A 14,341-nucleotide genomic window follows, 5' to 3' on the forward strand; every position below is an offset into this window, starting at 1 on the left:
TAACTGGTGGGGACTATACAGTCCAACTGGATCAGTATCTACAAATGTGTTACTGAGGATGAGTTTCCCCATGTGTGCACCAACGGATGGGCCCCAACGGTTATAGATCAGAGCTCACTGTTTTATGTCTGTCAATTATATTTGTTGTTAAATTTATTTTTGATATTCCGATTACAGTCCTGACATTTATGGGTAAACAGGGAATTAGCCAAATCAACATCAACCGCTAGGAATTCGGGATCCTGTTGATTGAATATTTAAATAGTAGCCCCATATAGTGGTCAGCAGGGGGTTACACTTAGCAGGTCTGGCCTACATGTGACTCCAGAGCCTCAGCAATGTGGATGACTCTGAAATGCCTTTAGTTCAAGGGCAATTAGAGATGGGCAATAAATGCTGACCCAGCTAGTGATGCCCACATCCTATGATTGAATACAAAAAGTGGATATTTGGTGTACAGGGTGAAAGAGCTGCTCCTTCTGATACCTTTTTTAATCAGTGTACAGTAGTTGGAACAAGAGAAGGAGCTGATTGGTGAGTAAGACTATTTTCTGGTCTCCAGTTTATAGTAGATAAATGAAAAATAAGCTTAAGGTATGACGGCTGCTTGGTTGTACAGAATGCCCATCCTGCGATATGTGTAGAGTTGTGGACACTTTACATGACCTAGACGGGCAGCTGTACAGAGAGTGTCATCAGCTGCATGAACTCCAGGTTTTGGAACTTGACGAGCAGCTGAAGTCACTATGGCATATCCGCCACACTGAGGACAACTTCGATGGCATGTTTTAGGGAAGTGGTCACACTACAGGTTACGAGTGCAGGCAGAGATGGAATTGGTGACCACCAATGTCTAGGAGAACCAGGCCGATGGTCCAGAAGTCCTCTGAGCCTATCTCGCTCATGATTTTACATTTTGAACACTGATGGTTTCTCTGGGGTATGCAGCAAGAGTCAAGTTTGGAACATCATGGCTGTCTCCACTGCACAGGTGTGGAGGAAGGCGGGTAGGGGATTCAATAGTTTGGGGAATGTACAGGCCTTAGACGTAACTTCAGGGTGATATGTTGCACCCCAGCTCCAAGGTCAAGGAACAGCTGAAGGACATTCTTAAGGGGGAGGGTGAACAGTCAGATGTTGTGATTCACACTTGTACTAACAACTTGGTTAAAAAAAAAGGGATGTGGTTTTGAAAGCAGATTTTAGGCAGCTAAGTAAGACATTAAAAAGCAAGACCTCAAAAGTAATAATCTCTGGATTACTATCAGTGCTACACGCCAGTGAGAATAGTGTTATAAAGAGGAGCTTGATCCCCTCTCTGAGAGCTAACACTTAACCACTCAAAGAGGAATACCTCACCCTACAATCTGTTCAAAGTGTGAGAAATAGTACGATCTGCTCTTCAGCAACTTTTAGTGGTTAAATCAAAATAACTACCTGAGACTTTCTGTAAAATCAACAAGTAACACTATTTATTTAACTAACAGTGAACAGGTTAACTAAACTAACACATTGAATAAAACACGATTCTAATAGAATGCTGTTTAGATAATTACAATTCCCACTTATTAACAAAAAATAGAATTTTTTTTGTCACTCTCAAAATACCATCAGGTTTTATCTTCTGGAATCTTCCATCTTGTTTCTTCTTTGTTATCTTCACTATCAAGATGAGTCTTTCTTTTAAGACATAAATGAGCTGTTGCAGAGGCAGTTGCTGGCTGGCTGTCTTGAGCTGAGAGCTGTCTCTTATACCACTGTGTACAGTTTTGGTCTCCTTACTTGAGAAAAGATATACTGGCACTGGAGGGGGTGCAGGGGAGATTCACTAGGTTGATTCCGGAGTTGAGAGGGTTGGCCTATGAGGAGAGACTGAGTAGACTGGGGCTATACTCATTGGAATTCAGAAGAATGAGGGGAGATCTTATAGAAACATATAAGATTATGAAGGGAATGGATGAGATAGAAGCAGGAAAGTTGTTTCCACTAGCAGGTGAAACTAGAACTAGGAGGCATAGCCTCAAAATAAGGGGAAGCAGATTTAGGTCTGAGTTGAGGAGGAACTTCTTCACACAAAGAGTTGTGAATCTGTGGAATTCTCTGCCCAGTGAAGCAGTTGAGGCTACCACATTGAATGTTTTTAAGGCAAGGATAGATACATTTTTGAACAGTAAAGGAATTAAGGGTTATGGTGAGCGGGTGGGTAAGTGGAGCTGAGTCCACAAAAAGATCAGCCATGATCTTATTGAATGGCAGAGCAGGCTCGAGGGGCCAGATGGCCTACTCCTGCTCCTCGTTCTTATGTTCTTATGATGACATACCAACATCCCCACAATAGGATTGGTTCTCAGGTTACCAAAACATCAAATTCAAATCTGATAGGTTTCTGTTAATTAAGTGCCTAATTTAAACTCATTGAATAAAATTCAAAAACAGCCTGTTGTCTTGGCAACCTTACTGCCTGACCCCTCAATACAATGTTTCAGTCTGTGTATTGCACATGCACCTGCATCTTTCTTTTAAAAACACTAAGTACAGAAAAAAAAACACCTTTTAAACAGACAATTTTATAAACACTAACTTTGCAACAATAGATCTAGGAGGTTAGAACTGATGAATGCATTGCTGGAGAGATGGCGTCTGGAGAGATGGAATCGGATGGAGGAATTCAGATTCCTGGGCCGTTGGAACTGATTCAGGGGAATGTGGGACCTTTGCAAGTCAGATGGTTTGCACCTCAATGGGGCTGCAACCATATGCTTGCTGGGAGGTGCACCTGTGCTGTTGGGAAGGGTTTAAACTAATTTGGCTGGGGAATGGGAACCTAGAATCAGATGGAACAAAATCAGAAATGGTAACGGGAGGCAGAAAATCAATGAGTCTGGAAGATGGAGGAAACGAGATCGAAAATCAAAAAAGAGAGTTTGGCAGTGCTCAGTGATATATACCTCAAGGCAAGGAGTATAGCAAATAAAGCAGATAAACTGAGGGCACAGATAGAAATGTTGTAGGACAGAAATGAGGAGGCAGTTCTGTCTTTGATGATATAGCTATTGCAAAGACATGGCTTAAAGAGGGACAAGAATGGCAGCTCAACATTCCAGCTCTAGCAAGATAGAGAGGGATAAAAAGGGAGAGGAGTTGGTAGCTTTGGTTAAATGAGCAATTACAGCTGTGAGGAGGGATGATACGTAACAAGGATCATCAATTCTGGCCATACGGAAAGAGGTTAGGAATCAAAGAAGGGACAGTAACACAGTGGCCATAGACAGAAGCTTTAGGGATACAGTTACTCCGAGGAATGAAAACAGATGGGTGATGGTGAGAGGGGCTGGGAGGAAGCAGTCAGTGCAGGGATCCCCTGTGGTCGTTCCCCTTAGCAACAAGTATTCCGCTTTGGATACGGTTGAGGGGGACGACATACCAGTGGGGAGCCGCAGTGAGAGGATCTCCAGCACTGTGTCCGTCTCTGTGGCTTGGGACGGTAAGGGGGAGCGCGGGAGGGCAATAGTTATTGGGGTCTCGTTAGTTAGAGGGATAGATAGGAGGTTCTGTGGCAGAAAAAGAGACTCGAGGATGGAATGTTGCCTTCCGGATGCCAGGGTCCGTGACGTCTCGGACCGTGTCTTCCGGATTCCTAAGGGGGAGGGGAAACAGTCACAAGTCGTGGTACACATTGGTACCAACGACATAGGTAAGAGAAGGGACGGGGATTTAAAACAGGAATTTCGGGAGCTGGGCTGGAAGCTGAGAGCCAAGACAAAACATGTGGTCATCTCTGGTACGTTACCGGTGCCACATGATAGCGAGTTGAAGAACAGGGAGAGAGTGCAGTTAAACATGTGGTTGCAGGGATGGTGTAGGAGGGAGGGTTTCAGATACGTGGATAATTGGAACACATTCTGGGGAAGGTGGGACCTGTACAAACAGGACGGGGTGCACCTGAACCAGAGGGGCACCAATATCTTGGGAGGGAAATTTGATACAGCTCTTCAGGGGGGTTTAAACTAATTTGTCAGGGGAGTGGGAAAAGGTGTTGTAGTCCAGAAGTCAGTGTTGAGGGTGGTGAGGTATTGGGGAAGGTATCAAGGTCAAGGGTGGGTACCGGTAGACAGGAAGGTGGGTTGAAGTGTGTCTACTTCAATGCAAGGAGCATCCGGAACAAAGTAGATGAACTTGGGGCGTGGATTGGTACTTGGGACTTTACGGAGACGTGGGTAGAACAAGGACAGGAATGGTTGTTGGACGTTCCGGGGTATAGATGTTTCAGTAAGTGTAGGGAAGCTGGTAAAAGAGGTGGAGGAGTGGCATTGTTAATCGAGGATAGTTTAACGGCTGCAGAAAGGCACTTCGAGGGGGATCTGCACACTGAGGTAATATGGGCTGAAGTTAGAAATAGGAAAGGAGCGGTCACGTTGTTAGGAGTTTACTCTTGGCCCCCAAATAGTAATAGAGATGTGGAGGAAGAAATTGCTAAGCAGATTATGGATACGTGTGGGGGTCACAGGGTAGTTGTCATGGGGGACTTTAACTTTCCAAATATTGATTGGAACCTTTGTAGGTCGAATAGTTCAGATGGGGCAGTTTTTGTGCAGTGTGTGCAGGAGGGTTTCCTGACACAATATGTGGATGGGCCGACTAGAGGTGAGGCCACATTGGATTTGGTACTGGGAAATGAACCGGGCCAAGTGTTAGATTTGGTTGTGGGAGAGCACTTTGGAGATAGTGACCACAATTCGGTGTCTTTTGTTATTGCAATGGAGAGGGATAGGGCCGTACGGCAGGGCAAGGTTTCCAATTGGGGGAGAGGTAATTATGATGCGATTAGGCAAGAATTAGGGGGCATAAGATGGGAACAGAAACTGTTAGGGAAAGGCACTAATGAAAAGTGGAACTTTTTCAAGGAACAAATACTGGGTGTCCTTGATAGGTATGTCCCTGTCAGGCAGGGAGGAAATGGCCGAGTGAGGGAACCATGGTTCACAAAAGAGGTGGAATGTCTTGTGAAAAGGAAGAGGGAAGCTTATGTAGGGATGAGGAAACAAGGTTCAGATGGCTTGATTGAGAGTTACAAGTTAGCAAGGAATGAGCTGAAAAAGGGGCTTAGGAGAGCCAGGAGGGGACATGAGAAGTCCTTGGCGGGTCGGATCAAGGAAAACCCCAAGGCTTTTTATTCTTATGTGAGGAATAAAAGAATGACCAGGGTGAGGTTAGGGCCGGTCAAGGACAGTAGTGGGAACTTGTGTATGGAGTCAGTAGAGATAGGCGAGGTGATGAATGAATACTTTTCTTCAGTGTTCACCAAGGAGAGGGGCCATGTTTTTGAGGAAGAGAAGGTGTTACAGGCTAATAGGCTGGAGGAAATAGTTGTTCGGAGAGAGGATGTACTGGCAGTTTTGAATAAACTGAAGGTCACAGTTAGGAGGAGTAAGTCACAGTTAGGAGGAGTAAAGGGCAGAAGGGTAAAGTACAAGGGAGGACTCCAGAGGTGTCTCAAAATAGGAAGGGCTTGGTGACAGGTGTGAGAGGGGAGGGGAGTGGACAGTTAGAAGAGGGGTCACCTGTGGTTGTCCCACTCCAAAACAGGTATATTGTTTTAGATAGTGTGGAGGAGTGTGCCTCTCCAGGGGTAAGACACAGTGACCAGGTCACTGGCACACAGTCAGGCTCTGTGGCCCGGAAAGGGAAGAGAGGGGTTAGGAGAGCGATAGTGGTGGGGGATGCGTCAGTTAGAGGCACAGACAGGCGATTCTGTGGGGGCGAACGGGACTCCAGGATGGTAGTCTGCCTACCTGGTGCTGGGGTCACGGATGTCTCCGAGCGGATAGGAGGCATATTAAAAGGGGAAGATAAAGAAACGGATGTCATTATACACATTGGTGGAAATGACGTAGATAGGAAGAGTAGGGGGGTCCGAAGAGAGCAATTCAGGGAGTTGGGAAATAGGTTAAAAAGTAGGGTCACTAGGGTGGCCATCTCTGGGCTGCTCCCAATGCCTCGTGCCAGTGAGGCTAAGAATAGGGAGTTGGTTCAAATGAATGCCTGGCTAAAGGACTGGTCCAGGAGGGAGGGCTTTATTTTCATAGACCAATGGGAGGTTTTCAGGAGAGGATGGCACCTGTACAAGAGGGAGGGGTCACAACTAAGTTGGAAGGGCACAAATATCCTGGCTGGGAGCTTTGCTAATGCAGTTCGGGGGGGTTTAAACTAGTATGGCAGGGGGGTGGGGATCAAACTATTAGGTCTATAAGTGTGGTGGCTGGGGACGAGCTTGGGGCTGGGACAAGGCTGGCAAAGAAGAAGAGCACTCTGGGGGAGGACGACCTCACTGAGCCTGGGGGTCTGGAGTGCTTATACTTCAATGCAAGGAGCGTAGCAGGTAAAACAGACGAACTTGGGGCCTGAATGCGCACGAGGAATTTGGATGTGGTTGCGGTGACAGAGACTTGGTTGAAAGAGGGATAGGACTGGCAGCTGAATATTCCAGGGTACAAGTGTTTTAGGCGAGACAGAGGAGGGGCCAAAAGAGGTGGGGGAGTAGCGGTATTGGTTGGAGAGCATATTACAGCGGTGCAGAGGGAGGACAATTCGGAGGAGTCGTGTAGCGAGTCACTCTGGGTGGAGCTTAGAAACAGGAAAGGCGCAGTCACTATGTTGGGGGTGTACTACAGGCCCCCCAACAGCCCAAGGGAAGTGGAAGAATGGATATGTCAGGAGATACTGGATAGGTGCAGGAAATATAGGGTTGTTGTAGTGGGAGACTTCAATTTCCCTGGTATAGACTGGAAATCGCTGAGGGCAGGGACTCTGGATGGGGAGGAATTTGTAAAATGTGTACAGGAGGGTTCGTTGGAACAATATGTGGACAGCCCAACTAGAGAGGGGGCTATACTGGACCTGGTACTGGGGAATGAGCCCGGTCAGGTCTTCAAAGTTTTGGTTGGGGAACATGTGGCAAATAGTGACCACAATTCTGTTAGCTTTAGGATAGTGATGGAAAAGGATGAGTGGTGTCCCAAGGGTAAGGTGTTGGATTGGGGGAAGGCTAACTTTATTGGGATAAGGCAGAAATTGGCAGCTCTTGATTGGGAGAGGCTGTTTGAGGGTAAATCCACATCTGGTATGTGGCAGTCTTTTAAGGAACGGTTGTTAGGGCTACAGGACAAGCATGTGCCTGTAAAAAAGAAGGATAGGAAGGGAAGGATTAGGGAACCGTGGATAACCAGGGAAATTGAGGGACTGGTCAAAAGGAAAAGAGAGGCGTATGTTAGGTCCAATCAGCTAAAAACGGAGGGAGCTCTGGAGGAGTACAATGAAAGTAGGAAAATACTCAAACGGGGAATTAGAAGAGCAAAAAGGGGTCACAAAATGTTCTTGGCAGACAGGATTAAGGAGAATCCCAAGGCATTTTATTCATACGTTAGGAACAAAAGGGTTGTTAGGGAAAAAATCGGACCTCTCAGGGACAAAAGTGGGGACTTATGCTTGGAGCCCAAAGAGGTAGGGGAGATCCTAAATGAATACTTTGCGTCAGTATTCACAAAGGAGAGGGATGTGTTGACTGGGAGTGTCTCGGAGGGGAGTGTTGAACCGTTGGAGAAAATCTCCATTACAAAGGAGGAAGTGTTAGGTTTGTTAGAGAATATAAAGACTGACAAATCCCCAGGGCCTGATGGAATCTATCCAAGGCTGCTCAGGGAGACGAGAGGTGAAATCGTTGGGCCTCTGACGCAAATCTTTGTCTCGTCACTGGACACAGGTGAGGTCCCAGAGGATTGGAGGATAGCCAATGTGGTCCCGTTATTTAAGAAGGGTAGGAAGGATAACCCGGGTAATTATAGGTCGGTGAGCTTGACGTCCGTGGTGGGGAAGTTGTTGGAGAAGATTCTTAAAGATAGGATGTATGCGCATTTAGAAAGGAATAAACTAATTAACGATAGTCAACATGGTTTTGTGAGAGGGAGGTCATGCCTCACTAACCTGGTGGTGTTTTTTGAAGAAGTGACCAAAATGGTTGACGAAGGAAGGGCCGTGGATGTTGTCTATATGGACTTTAGTAAAGCGTTTGACAAAGTCCCTCATGGTAGGCTAGTGAAAAAGGTTGGATCCCATGGGATAAAGGGGGAGGTGGCTAGATGGGTGGAGAACTGGCTTGGTCATAGAAGACAGAGGGTGGTAGTGGAAGGGTCTTTTTCCGGCTGGAGGCCTGTGACTAGTGGTGTACCGCAGGGCTCTGTATTGGGACCTCTGCTGTTTGTGATTTATATAAATGATCTGGAAGAAGGAGTAATTGGGGTGATCAGTAAGTTTGCGGACGACACAAAACTGGCAGGACTTGCAGATAGTGAGGAACATTGTCAGAGGCTACAGAAGGATATAGATAGGCTGGAAATTTGGGCAAGGAAATGGCAGATGGAGTTCAATCCTGATAAATGCGAAGTGATGCATTTTGGTGGGAATAATGTAAGGAGGAGCTACACGATAAATGGAAGAACCATAAAGGGTGTAGAGACGCAGAGGGACCTGGGTGTGCAAGTCCACAGATCTTTGAAGGTGACGTCACAGGTGGTGAAGAAGGCATATGGCATGCTTGCCTTTATAGGACGGGGTATAGAGTATAAAAGTTGGGGTCTGATGTTGCAGATGTATAGAACGTTGGTTCGGCCGCATTTGGAATACTGCGTCCAGTTCTGGTCGCCACACTACCAGAAGGACGTGGAGGCTTCAGAGAGAGTACAGAGGAGGTTTACCAGGATGTTGCCTGGTATGGAGGGGCTTGGTTATGAGGAGAGATTGGGGAAACTGGGGTTGTTCTCCTTGGAAAGACGGAGGATGAGGGGAGACTTAATAGAGGTGTATAAAATTATGAAAGGCATAGATAGGGTGAACGGTGGGAAGCTTTTCCCCGGGTCGGTGGTGACGTTCACGAGGGGTCATAGGTACAAGGTGAAGGGGGGGAGGTTTAACACAGATATCAGAAGGACATATTTCACACAGAGGGTCGTGGGGGCCTGGAATGTGTTGCTGGGCAAAGTGGTGGAGGCGGACACACTGGGAACGTTTAAGACTTATCTAGACAGCTATATGAACGGAGTGGGAATGGAGGGATACAAAAGAGTGGTCTAGTTTGGACCAGGGAGCGGCGCGGGCTAATTGTTCCTTCTTTCTCGTGGAAGTGGAAATGACTAGGGTTGGGAAGCATTTTCCGATCAGGGCCAGTGTGATCTCCTGGACTCGTTTCGATCGCCTCAGGGGGTCGGAGAGGAATTTCCCAGATTTTTTTTTCCCCCATATTGGCCCTGGGGTTTTTCACTCTGGGTTTTCGCCTCTCCCTGGAGATCACATGGTCTGGAATGGGGGGCTGGGGGTGAGTTAATAGGTTGTAATGAACAAAGCATCGTAGCTGTGGGGGACAGCTCGGTGGATAGGATATTGGTATGTAGATAGGCTGGAAAATTGGGCGGGGATCCTGGATTCAGGATTCAATCCTGGACCGGGGAGCGGCGCGGGCTTGGAGGGCCGAAGGGCCTGTTCCTGTGCTGTATTGTTCTTTGTTCTTTGTTCTTTGGTCGATAAGTCCCCTGGGCCTGATTAAATGTATCCTAGGATTCTTTGGGAGGCAAGGGATGAGATTGCAGAGCCTTTGACTTTGATCGTTGGGTCCTCACTGTCCACGGGGATGGTGCCAGAGGACAGGAGAGTGGCGAATGTTGTTCCTCTGTTTAAGAAAGGGAATAGAAATGACCCTGGTAATTATAGACCGGTTAGTCTTACTTCGGTGGTTGGTAAATTGATGGAAAAGGTCCTTAGGGATGGGATTTACGACCATTTAGAAAGGTGCGGATTAATCCGGGATAGTCAGCACGGATTCGTGAAGGGCAAGTCGTGCCTCACAAATTTGATTGAATTTTTTGAGGAGGTAACTAAGTGTGTTGTTGAAGGTAGGGCAGTTGATGTCATATACATGGATTTTAGTAAGGCGTTTGATAAGGTCCCCCATGGTCGGCTTATGATGAAAGTAAGGAGGTGTGGGATAGAGGGAAAGTTGGCAGATTGGATAGGTAATTGGCTATCTGATCGAAGACAGAGGGTGGTGGTGGATGGAAAATTTTCGGACTGGAGGCAGGTTGCTAGCGGAGTGCAACAGGGATCAGTGCTTGGTCCTCTGCTCTTTGTGATTTTTATTAATGACTTAGAGGAGGGGGCTGAAGGGTGGATCAGTAAATTTGCTGATGACACCAAGATTGGTGGAGTAGTGGATGAGGTGGAGGGCTGTTGTAGGCTGCAAAGAGACATAGATAGGATGCAAAGCTGGGATGAAAAATGGCAAATGGAGTTTAACCCTGATAAATGTGAGGTGATTCATTTTGGTAGGACTAATTTAAATGTGGATTACAGGGTCAGAGATAGGGTTCTGAAGACTGTGGATGAACAGAGATCTTGGGGTCCATATCCACAGATCTCTAAAGATTGCCACTCAAGTGGATAGAGCTGTGAAGAAGGCCTATAGTGTGTTAGCTTTTATTAACAGGGGGTTGGAGTTTAAGAGCCGTGGGGTCATGCTGCAACTGTACAGGACCTTGGTGAGACCACATTTGGAATATTGTGTGCAGTTCTGGTCACCTCACTATAAGAAGGATGTGGAAGCGCTGGAAAGAGTGCAGAGGAGATTTACCAGGATGCTGCCTGGTTTGGAGGGCAGGTCTTATGAGGAAAGGTTGAGGGAGCTAGGGCTGTTCTCTCTGGAGCGGAGGAGGCTGAGGGGAGACTTAATAGAGGTTTATAAAATGATGAAGGGGATAGATAGAGTGAAAGTTCAAAGACTATTTCCTCGGGTGGATGGAGCTATTACAAGGGGGCATAACTATAGGGTTCATGGTGGGAGATATAGGAAGGATATCAGAGGTAGGTTCTTTACGCAGAGAGTGGTTGGGGTGTGGAATGGACTGCCTGCAGTGATAGTGGAGTCAGACACTTTAGGAACATTTAAGCGGTTATTGGATAGGCACATGGAGCACACCAGGATGATAGGGAGTGGGATAGCTTGATCTTGGTTTCAGATAAAGCTCGGCACAACATTGTGGGCCGAAGGGCCTGTTCTGTGCTGTACTGTTCTATGTTCTAACACTACTGGAACTATACTATAGACCTGCCCCAAACAGAGAGAGATAAAAGAAGAAACCTCTGAGAAGTACAAAGCTTTCGGTGTAATAGCAAGGGATGTTTAAATACTCCAATATTAACTGGGTTAGTTTTAGTGTGAAATGAATGGAGAGGACTGAATTCAGTGAACTTTTTGGCCGGTATGTAGCAAGTCCAGCAAGAGAGGGCACAATTCTGGATTTAGTTTTTAGGGAATGACGCTGGGCAGGTGGAAGGAGTGGCAGTGGAAAACCTTTATGATAGTGGTGATCATAATTCATTTTATTTTAACATAATTGTGGCAAAGGACAAAGGTAAAACAGAGGTTAAAGCTTTAAACTGAGACGACCAATTTTACTGAGGAGTAATTTAGCAAAGGTAGACTGGAAACAGTTACTTGAAGATAAATTTGTGTCAGGGCAATGGGAGGCATTCAAACGGGAGACTCAAATGATTCAGAGTAAACATGTTCCTACAAAAAGGGTACGATTTCCCAATCTAGAGCCCTCTGGATGACGAGGGGTCTACAGGGTAAGATGAGGCCAGAAAGAAAAGCTTATGTCAGACACCGAGAAGAGTATAGAAGGAGGAAGGGTGAAATTAAAAAGGAAATGAGGAAAGCCAGGGCAGGGCATGAAAGAATATTGGCAAGCAAAGTCAAGGAGAACTCAAAAATGCTTCATCTATATAGTGAGTAAGAGGATAACTATGGGAAGAGTAGAGCCAATTGTTATGACCACCGTAAATGTTCTTTGTTCTTTATTTCACGGTAGCACAGTGGTTAGCACTGCTGCTTCACAGCTCCAGGGACCTGGGTTCGATTCCCGGCTTGGGTCACTGTCTGTGTGGAGTTTGCACATTCTCCTCATGTCTGCGTGGGTTTCCTCCGGGTGCTCCAGTTTCCTCCCACAGTCCAAAGATGTGCGGGTTAGGTTGATTGGCCATGCTAAAATTGCCCCTTGGTGTCCTGAGATGTGTAGGTTAGAGGGATTAGCGGGTAAATATATGGGGATAGGGCCTGGGTGGGATTGTGGTCGGTGCAGACTAGATGGGCCGAATGGCCTCCTTCTGCACTGTAGGGTTTCTATGAGAAAGTCATATCCCAGAGGGAAACTTGCTGATCATAATCTTTGCTGATCACAATCGTTTTTTTGTATTCTGAAAATTTTTTTTTATATTCATTCGTGAGACATGGGCGTCACTGGCTGGCCAGCATTTATTGCCCATCCCTTGTTGCCCTTGAGAAGGAAAATGAGGAGGAAAAAACTACTGTGTCCAGTTTCCTCCCACTGTGCTAAAGATGAGCTGGTTAGATGCATTGGCCATGCTAAATTCTCCCTGAGTGTACCCGAACAGGCACCTGAGTGTGGTGACAAGGGGATTTTCACAGTAACTTCATTGCAGTGTTAATGTAAGCCTACTTAACACTAATAAACTTTAACTTTAATACATACACCTATCGAGGCTCACTATCCGCCATGTCCTCCTTTGTGAATATCAATGCAAAGTATTTGTAAAGGACCTCACCCACTTTCTCCTGGTCCATGCATAAATTCCTTACTTTGTCTTTGAGTGGACCTATCCTTTCCCTAGCTGTCCTCTTCCTCTTTATATATGCATAAAATGCCTTGGGATTTTCTTGAATCCTGTTTACCAAGAACATTTCATGGCGTCTTTCAGCCCTCCTCGCTCCTTGTTTTAGTTCTTTCCTGCTTTCTTTATATTACAAAGAACAAAGAAAATTACAGCACAGGAACAGGTACTTCGGCCCTCCAAGCGTGAACTAATCTTACTGCCCTTCTGAACTAAAACCCCCTACTCTACTGGGGACTATATTCTTTGAGGATTTTGTCTGTCTTCAGTTTTCTCAACCTTATGAATGTCTCATTTTTCTTTTTGGCTAAGCTCACAATTTCTCCAGTCATCCAAGGTTTCTGAATTTTGTCATAAGACCATAAGACATAGGAGCAGAATTAGGCCACTCAGCCCATCAACTCTGCTTCGCCATTCAATCTTGGCTGATTTTTTTCTCATCCCCATTCTCCTGCCTTTTCCCCACAACCCCATATCTCTCTATTAATCAAGAACCTATCTATCTCTGTCTTAAAGACACTCAATGACCCGGCCTCCACAGCCTTCTGCAGCAAAGAGTTCCACAGACTCACCTCTCTGGCTGAAGAAATTCCTCCTCATCTCTGTTTTAAAGGATCGTCCCTTTAGCCTGAGGTTGTGGCCTCTGGTTCTAGTTTTTCCTGCTAGTGGAAACATCCTCTCCACGTCCACTCTATCCAGGCCTCACAGTATCCTGTAAGTTTCAATAAGACCCCCCCCCCCCCCTCCCTCATCCTTCTAAACTCCAATGAGTGCAGACCCAGAGTCCTCAACCGTTCCTCATACGACAAGCTCTTCATTCCAGGGATCATTCTTGTGAACCTCTGGACTCTTTCCAAGGCCAGCACATCCTTCCTTAGATATGGGGCCCAAAACTGCTCATACTGCCATCCTTCTCCTTAATTTTCACAGGAACATGCTGGTCCTGAACTGGCCTTTAAAAGATTCCCACATGACAGGTGTGGATTTAAAGTTAAAGTTTATTTATTCGTCACAAGTAAGACTTACATTAACACTAGAATGAAGTTACTGTGAAGTTACTGTGAAATTCCCTTTACTCTCAAACAGCCGTCCCCCTTCCCCACCCCCCACAATCTACATTCCCCAATTCCTGCCGAATAGAAACTAGAAGTGCTCATCATGGTCATGGCTAATCATCAAATTCAATAACCTGATTTCCCCCCTTCCTCCAATATCCCTTGATCCCCTTAGCCCCAAGAGCTATATCTAATTATTTTTGAAATCAGACAATGTTTTGGCCTCAACTACATTCAGTGGTAGTGAATTCCACACATTCACCACCCTCTGGGTGAAGAAATTTCTCCTCACTTCAGTTCTCAAAGGTTTACCCCTTATCTTCAAACTCTGACCCCTAGTTCTGGACTCCCCCACCATTGGGAACATTCTTTCTGAATCTACCCTGTCTAATCTATGATGGGTAAAGTCAGCCCTGACAGGTGTCCATGGAAACCCTTTGGGATCTCCAGTGAGGTCCAACAGGTTTGTGTTCTGGCACCAACATTCTGTGCCAATTATTCTCTTTGATGGTGTTTTATGCCTCCATCTACAGAGACTGTCCACTTACATA

The sequence above is a fragment of the Mustelus asterias genome, chromosome 5 (genome assembly GCF_964213995.1).
Source record: "Mustelus asterias chromosome 5, sMusAst1.hap1.1, whole genome shotgun sequence".
Taxonomy (NCBI): domain Eukaryota; kingdom Metazoa; phylum Chordata; class Chondrichthyes; order Carcharhiniformes; family Triakidae; genus Mustelus; species Mustelus asterias.